The sequence below is a fragment of the Felis catus genome, chromosome D4 (genome assembly GCF_018350175.1).
Source record: "Felis catus isolate Fca126 chromosome D4, F.catus_Fca126_mat1.0, whole genome shotgun sequence".
NCBI classification, from domain to species: domain Eukaryota; kingdom Metazoa; phylum Chordata; class Mammalia; order Carnivora; family Felidae; genus Felis; species Felis catus.
Genome location: NC_058380.1, coordinates 69437659 through 69446210, shown reverse-complemented (window position 1 = coordinate 69446210; position 8552 = coordinate 69437659). Strand labels below are relative to the sequence as shown.

At 40.5% G+C, this 8552-nt stretch overlaps 1 pseudogene; it reads left to right on the top strand.

The window, feature by feature from the left end:
• The first annotated feature begins 3553 nt into the window (after positions 1-3553).
• LOC101088371 lies at positions 3554-4558 on the top strand (annotated as a pseudogene).
• Positions 4559-8552: the final 3994 nt, after the last annotated feature.

Below are 8552 nucleotides of genomic sequence, written 5' to 3'. Positions count from 1 at the left end.
GCCTAATCAGCAACTTATCAGACTCTCCATGCAAATATAAATGAGACATGGGAACTAGAGTAAGTTGGTATTGGGCCTTTGGCCCAAATGATGAGTCAGAGTGGAAAAGAAAACTGAAGTTGGCTTCCCTATGTGCTTATTTTCACTTATCCAGAGTGTTCTCTTGTTATGAGAGCTGTATGGTAGATGCAAAGTGGAACAAGCTTTGAAACAGAGAAGAGAGATTGGTGAACTTGTACCCCATCCAAGGGTCGCAGTGGTTTTGCGGGGCGGCCTCAGAGAGACTAAGAAACCCAAAGTCAGGGAAGCTGTGTATTGGCTTCCCAACCAGTGGGTGGCAGCAGTGGGCCTTAAGAGGTTCCCAGGCAGGGGAGAGGGAAGCTAAGAAAGGAGAGGGAAGGTTGTGTTTCACATTTGCATCAGGCATTTAGAAAGGAACAATCTGCTTCAAAGAGATAAGCCTGGATTATGTATTGCCCTGATCACATAAAAAAAACGTATTAAATCCACTCTAAATGCAAGTATTTCATAGTAATCATTACATTTCTGTCCTTTTTACCCATAGGGGAGGGATATGCATGTTTGGGTTTATAAGCAAATGTATCATGTTTCTTAGGAGTTCAGGAAGGTATCTCTCTCTGAAAACTGGGGTGGAAAAGAAAAAAAGGACACAAGGATAAAACAATGATTTCAAGCTGAGCTGAGATTCCCTCCATGGGTTGGTGGTTTTGCTTTGTTTTGTTTTTGGCATGAGATGCACATAAACCCTGAGAAATGTACTTTGTCCTGTTAGAAGTTATTTTTCTCCGTCATTGATGATGTTGGATACTAGCAACTCTGTTTATAATGCACTGTGGGATTAGTTACTCTCTCTCTGTAACACAATCATCATTAAACAAGGGCTTCAGGAAAGCTGGAATCCTTGTTTTGATTGTGGTTACCGTGGCGACCAGTGGCCCATTGGTCCTGAGTCTCTCCTGTGACGCTCACAGTGTTTCCTTGTTCTTTTGTTACATCGTTACATGCAAGTAGCAAGTTACGTTTCCAGTAACTCACGTCAGACTTTTAACATGCCCAGGCATAAGCAGGGAAAGGCTATGAGGGAGAGGAGAGCCTCCTCAAGGAGAGGGAAAGGGGTGAGGTTGGATGGCTGCTGTCATCAGGCCTAGAAAGTTCTGTGAGGCCAAATAGACCCTGTCCCTGCCTTGCCTCTGCTTTGTTACCTTCTCCCACGCTAGACTCATTGACTTTCCTTCTTTCAACTGGCCTCTGCCCAGGCCTTAGATCCCTTTGGACCCGAGTAAACACCCTCAGCCCCTTGGAGATTCTTTTTGTGTTGCATATCCTGGATCAAATGATCTGTCTGGTCATATAAGCCTGTTGCAAGGTCTAGAGCCTTGATCTGGCCTGGGACCCAGTTGCCTCCTGGGGACAGGGATGTGATGACCTCTCATTGCCACTTCTGCCATATAGTATCAACCACTAAAGCCTGGGCTTTCAAGTGTCCCCTGACCCTTGTCACACTCTGCCTCTTCCTAACCATACCATATGTATGTTCCTCTAGGACTCCCACTGTTTACTGAGCCTTCCTCCTTTGGACCCTATGCTTATGCCTTACCTACCTGCTAGAATGCCCATTGTCATATAAGCTTTACCCTCCAGAATTTTCCCTTGTCTTTATAGACTTGGCTGGAACCCAGCTCTGGCTTTTCTCTGCCACTGGTCTTTCATCCAGCTTCACATACAACTTGTTCATCTTTTCTGAAATATGACAAAAGGCGAGTGGAACAACTTTTATGTCACTTTCTGGCTTGGGGGGTAGCTGTGAAAATTTGTTTCATTGGGACTTTTTGCTGGATTTTAAAAGATGTACAAATAATGCAGGCCCAGCCACAGGTGAGAGCCACAGAGAGGCACATCCCTGTTCCTCTTCTGTCTTAGGGTCCTGTGATCCTTTCTCTGATTTTGGAGAATCAAGCGTTTGCTCAGAAAGCATTACTGCTTCCTTTTGGTTTGCAAAATGAAGTTCAACACCTACACAGATGTATCCTCAGCTTGCCTCTGCAGCCTGTGGAACTGGTTTATAGGATGACTGACTGCAGTAGGGTACTATCGGGTTTTATTTATCTCTCTCACCAGTGCCTCTGAAGGTGCTCCATCACACCCCTTCTCCCACCCCGTGTACCAACTCGGAACAGATCCTGTCACTTGCTTGTCACTTCTATCAGTGAAAGAGATCTAATTTTCAACTAACAAGCCCATTCCAAACCTAAATCTTAATCCACATTCAGTTCAAAACTCTGTTCGCACCGTCACCAGCTCAGGTTTGGCCTGTGGCTTGGGGACCCACTTGGTGGCATTCTGGCCACATGACCATAGATTCAGGAACTCACCAGCCAAGTTTCCTTTCAGAGCCTGTTCTTAGCTGTCTCTGCCCGGACTGATCCTCAGAGCTCGTCGTGTGGGTGGCTGTGTCTCAGGCTTTGGCTCTCAGCTTCAGTGTCCCACCTTAAAAGGACTGATCCTGTCTGAGCTGTGCCCTTGCTCCACTTCCTAGCACATAATTCCTCTCAGCTTTTTCACTATTCTAATTGGTTCATTAATTTTTTTTTTTTTTTGGTTAGCTGAACTATATCTGCTTTTTCCCATAGTAATATTAACTCCAAGATGGCAGAAACTGTGTTTGTCTCGCTTAGAGTTATATCCCCACAGCTTAATTCCATGTCTGTCACACTGAACGCACTCAAAAATTTTTGTTTAATCAATATGAATTCCTATTTGAAATTCACCAAATGGCCAAATAATAGATTGAAAGATAGGAAATTGCTGACACTTGATTTTTGGGGGGGTGGAATGGGGGCTGGAAAACGGCAATTTCATGTGCTTTATCCTAATATTTGAAGCATTCCTTTTAACATTAACAGCAAGGTATTAAGATGGTTGCTGTCACTAATATATTACATTTTCCTGAAAATTCAATTCTGTTCAACATAATAAAATGGAAAAACCAGACATAATATTGGCAATACTAGTTGCAAAGGAAAAGATTAGCTACCTGCAGAGTCAATAACAATCACCTGAAAAATTAAGAGTCTTAGAAAAATCAAGAGTCCTAATGAGTTTAGTTAAGTTGGACATACAAAATACAGCCAACTAGAAAATAATTATGAATAAGATGATAGAAAATATCTTATAATAGCAACAATAAGACTATAATAATACTATAAGACTACCCTTACCCCCAAGCCCTGGAAATTAAGAAATACAAGTATATGTATATGTATATGTATATCATATGAAGAAAACTATAAAACTTCACAGGGAGTTCCTGTGACAACTAGATAAATGGGATGATGAAGATGTTTCAGGGTGGAAAGACTCAATATTATAAAAATTCCATTTCTCTCCATAATTAATGTCAACATTTATTTCTATTACAATCAAACCATAGTTTGGGGGGAGGGCAGCCTGACAAAAACAAATGCAAAGATCATCTGAGAGAAAAAATTCCAATCGACCAAGAGTCTTCTCAGAGGCATTGTGAACCTCGGGCTGTGTGGCCGTGAGTGTGCGCTTTGCCCAGGCCCGCCTCCAAGCCGCCAACCTGAGCTACGACCATGTCATCACCGTCTTCTCGTCCCACTGTCACCTCTTCCAAGTGGAGTATGCACAGGAGGCCATGAAGAGGGGCTCGACTGCGGTTGGCCTGTGAGGAAAGGATGTTTTGTTCTGGGCATGGAGAAGAAGTCAGTGGCCAAACTGTAGGATGAGAGAACCATGTGCAAGATCTGTGCGTTGGATGACAGCATCTGCGTGGTACTTGCAGGGTTCACTGCCGATCTGAGGATGGTCATCAACAGGGCCGGGGTGGAATGCCACCAGCTGACTGACCATGGAGGACCCAGTCACCGTGGAGTACAATGACCTGCTACATGGCCAGCCTGAAGCAACACTGCACACAGAGCAATGGGCACAGGCCTTTTGGCATCTCTGCTCTTATTGTGGGTTTCGACTTTGGTGGCATCTTCAGGCTGTATCAGACTGACCCGCAGGGACATACCATGCTTGGAAAGCCAATGCCACAGGTTGGGGTTCCAAGTCCATATGTGAGTTTCTTTTTCTTTTTTTAAATGTTTATTTATTTTGAGAGAGAGAGAGAGAGAGAGAGAGAGACAGAAAGAGAGAAAGAGAGTGAACCCCAAGTAGGATCTGTACTGACAGCACAGAGCCTGAAGTGGGGGGGGGGGGCTTGAACCTAGGAACTGTGAGATAAGGACCTGACCGGAAATCAAGAGTCCAATAGTTAACCAACTGAGCCACCCAGGTGCCCCCCGCGTGAGTTTCTAGAGACCAATTACACTGATGAAGCCATAGAGAGGGATGACCTGATCATTATACTGGTTATCAGGGCTTTCCTGGAAGTGGTTCAGTCTGGTGACAAAAACATTGAACTGGTTGTCATGAGATGAGATCAACCCTCAAGATTTTAAATCCTGAAGAAATTGAGAAGTATGAAATTGAAAAAGAGAAAAAAAAAAGAAAAGAAGAAATAAAAAGAAAGCATGATGGGGTGCCTGGGTGGCTCAGTTGGTTGAGTGTCCAACTTTGGCTCAGGTCATGATCTTGCTGTTTGTGGGTTCCAGTCCCGTGTCAGGCTCTATGCTGACAGCTCAGAACCTGGAGCCTTCTTGGGATTCTGTGTATCTCTCTCTCTCTCTCTCTCTCTCTCTCTCTCTCTCTCTCTCTTTCTCTCTCTTTCTCTCTCTCTGTGGCTCCCCCACTTGTGCTCTCTCTCTTTCTCTCAAAAATAAATGTTAAAAAAAATTAAAAAAAAAAGAGAGAGAAAGCATCATGATGTTGACAATCTTGTAGTGATTTTTAAATTCAGATCATGGATGATTCTCAAAATGATATGTAGGTATTTCTATTCCATTCATCTAATGTCTCAGTGTCCTGCAGTAAGCTTCTATATTTGTTAACCTTTTTTTTTTTTTTTTTAAAGAGTCTTCTCAAAAAGAAGAGATATGTGTAGGGAATTTCCATGCCTTGTAGCAAACAAACTATCATGCTACAACAATGAAAATAGTGACAGTGGCCCATGAATAGGCTGACATATGAAAGAAATGGAATGGGGGCTCAAGAGGCTAAATCCACTGGGGCGCCTGGGTGGCTCAGTCGGTTAAGTGTCTGACTTTGGCTCAGGTTGTGATCTTGTGGTCTGTGAGTTTGGGCCCTGAGTCAGGCTCTGTGCTGACAGATTGGAGCCTGGATGGAGCCTGCTTTGGATTCTGTGTCTCCCTCTCTCTCTGCCCCTCCCCTGCTCAGGCTCTGTCTCTCTCTTTTTCTCTCTCAAAAATAAATAAAAAGATTTAAAAGACTAAAAAAAAAAAAAAAGGCTAAACACTTTACATAGTAATTTAGTGTATATCATTGGTGACCATGAATTCCAGAGGAGAGAGGGAATGTACCCTAAAAGGTGTTTTGGGATAACTAGCTACCATTTAGGAAAATAAATAAATAAATAAATTCTTGTCTTACACTTAGCACCAAAATAGATTTCAGATGGACTTAAATATTTCTATGTTATTAAACCATGAATATTTTAGAAGAAAATATAAGAGTTATTCAGTCTTAGGAAAGGGCTTTCTAAGCAAATTAAATATACAACTCTGAAGAAAACAGATTGATAACTTTATAATATATGAACAAAAGTATGAACTTCTGTATATCAAAAATATCACAAAGTTGAAAAGGAGCTATCAAAGTGGGAAAATGTTTTCAACATGTGTGATAGCAAAAATAGTTGAAATTCTTAATATATAAAGGACTTTTACAAATCAAAAGAAAAAGTCAAATATCACAATTGAATGGATACAGGACATAAATAGGCAAGTGATGAACTGAGAAAGATAGATGATGAGCCTGTATATAAATGTCAAATTAACCAGTAAAGGAGTTGCTTCAACTCAGTTATTCTTGCTGTGTGAAATAATGCACATTTAAGTTATTTTGAGTGGCGCTCTTCTTTTGTTTTTGTTTTTATTGTTGTTGTTATTTGCAACCCTTTCTGATCCATAATTTGGTACCAGGAGTGGACTGTAAGTGACCTAAAATGTAGAAATGGCCAGATCATGGAGGAAGAGTCTTGGGCTAAGATGACCCAATTTTTTCTGGTTGAGAAGTTGGTGACTCTTGTTATATCATCGCAAAGCTTTTTCTTAAGCTCTTAACCTCTCACTTTAGAATCTTGACTGTATGCCTTCAGAGATATAGTACGGGATGGGGGCGGTGTGATAGGAGTAACTCAGGGTGTTAACATGGGTGGCATAATTCTGTCTTCAGTAGGATTCTACAAGAAAGGGACAAGTTGAGCTGAAGGTGGCCCATCTGAATGCAGAAAGGGAGGAAAATATAGCTTTGTTAAGAGAAGTTCTTTTTGCCTGTGGCCTTTGATATAGCCCCATTATTTGGAGTCTTTGCAATTAAAAAAGTTGAATGTTGTGTTCCAAGGGTAATATAATCCATACAGGGAGGTGGGAGAATTAACAGGAGACAATTGACAAGATTTGTTCCTTTCTCCACTGAAGTGTTCTTTTTTCCCCAACCTATTTCCTTTATTTAAAAAAAATATTTTGATTTGGATTGTTTATTTCCCTTGGAGTTGAAAATATCCTAAATGATTTAAAGAACAGCAAAATAGTGGAAACAAGATGTCTAAAAATGGAGGATTGGTTAAACTATGGAAACTTCAGGGTGCCTGGATGGCTCAGTCAGTTGAGTGTCTGACTTTGGCTCAGGAGCTATGGAACCTACACACAATGGGATACCATGCAATGCTCTTGATACTTAAAATGAAAAAATTTGGTGACAAAATTGTTACTAGAATGGGGTGGGGATTGGAGAATGATCTTTTGGCATAATCAATGTCATGGTCGCTGCCCTTTAATGAATAGTAGCTAAATATTAGTTATGGTGCTAGGGGATTTACTGGCATTATTTTTATTCCATCTGCCCAACTGCATTCTGAGGCACTGCTCTTACTCCTTTTACAGATGAGGGAACTGAAACTGAAATTTATAACTTGCTCAGTAAATGTTGGAACAAACAATTCAAACTCAGGTCTGCTTCATTCCCAAGTGTGCACTTAAAACTCTGAGTTATTTTTTGTTTTCTCTGTCTCCCTTGCCATGGTATCTAAGTCAGTTTTCAAAGTCTGTCAGTTCTTCTCTTTAAAGTTTATTTATGGGGTATCAGGGTGGCTCAGTCAGCTGAGTGTCTGACTCTTGGTTTCAGCTAGGGTCATGATTTCACGGTTCCTGAGACTGAGCACTGCGTTGGGCTCTGTGCTGGCAGCGTAGAGCCTGCTTGGGATTCTCTCTCTCTCTCTCTCTCTCTCTCTCTCTCTCTCTGGCTCTCAAAATACATAAATAAACTTAAAAAAATTAAGTTTATTTTATTTCCATCCTTTCCTCTTATGTCCAATTACACCAGCCCCATTCAGGCCCTTTTTATTCTTAGCTTGGACTTTTGCAGTAGTCACTTAACTTCTTTCCTTCTAACATTTTTCCCGTTCTCACACCTTGAATTAATTTTATCTGTCATTACCAGATTAATCTTCCAAGCATTTCACTCTGTGATTAAAATGTTCCTCTCTCCATCAAATACCTACTCAAAAAAATCTCTGGGAACTTCTGAATGTTCACCAAAGAAAGTCTAAATTCATTGACATTTTGGATTATTACAATCCCAACCTGCCCTTTCAACTATACCTTCCATGATTCCTCTAAATAGAGATCAACAAACTAAGTGCTGGGCCTGTTTTTGTAAATAAAGTTTTACTGGAACCGAGTCAATCTCATTCATTTACGTGTTATCTATGGTGACTTTTGTGCAGCAGAACTGAATAGTTGTGACAGAGACTGTATGGTCCACAAAATTCAAAATATTTACTGTTTGAACTTTTATGAAACATTTGCTAACCTCTGCTTTAGATGAACCCCTTCTTCTAACCAAATGGATCTACTCTTTGTCCCGGTCTTAAATAATTTTTGGAACAAGATAGAATAAGTTTAAAAATGTTCATTGTTTCCTGAATACTACTCGAACTCTCTTACCATCCATGTTTTTTTAAAAATTTTCAAATTTTTAATTGAAATATAATAAGATACACTGTATTAGTTTCAGGTGTACAATATAATGATTCAACAATTCTATACATCACTCAGTGCTCATCACATTGAGTGTACTCTTAATGCTCTGTATCTATTTCACCCATCCCCCTACCCATCTCCCCACTGTCAACCTCCAATTTGTTTTCAGTATTTAAGAGTCTGTTTTTCTTGTTTTTTTTTTGCCTGTCTCTTTTTTCCTTTGTTTTGTTTTGTTTGGTTTTTTAAATTCCACATGTGAGTGAAACTTGACATCAACATACAAAAGAATGAAACTAGACCACTTTCTTACACTATACACAAAAATTAACTCAAAATGGATTAAAGACCTGAATATGAGACCTAAAGCCATGTTTAAAAAAAATGGTGTCTCATGCAATGAGC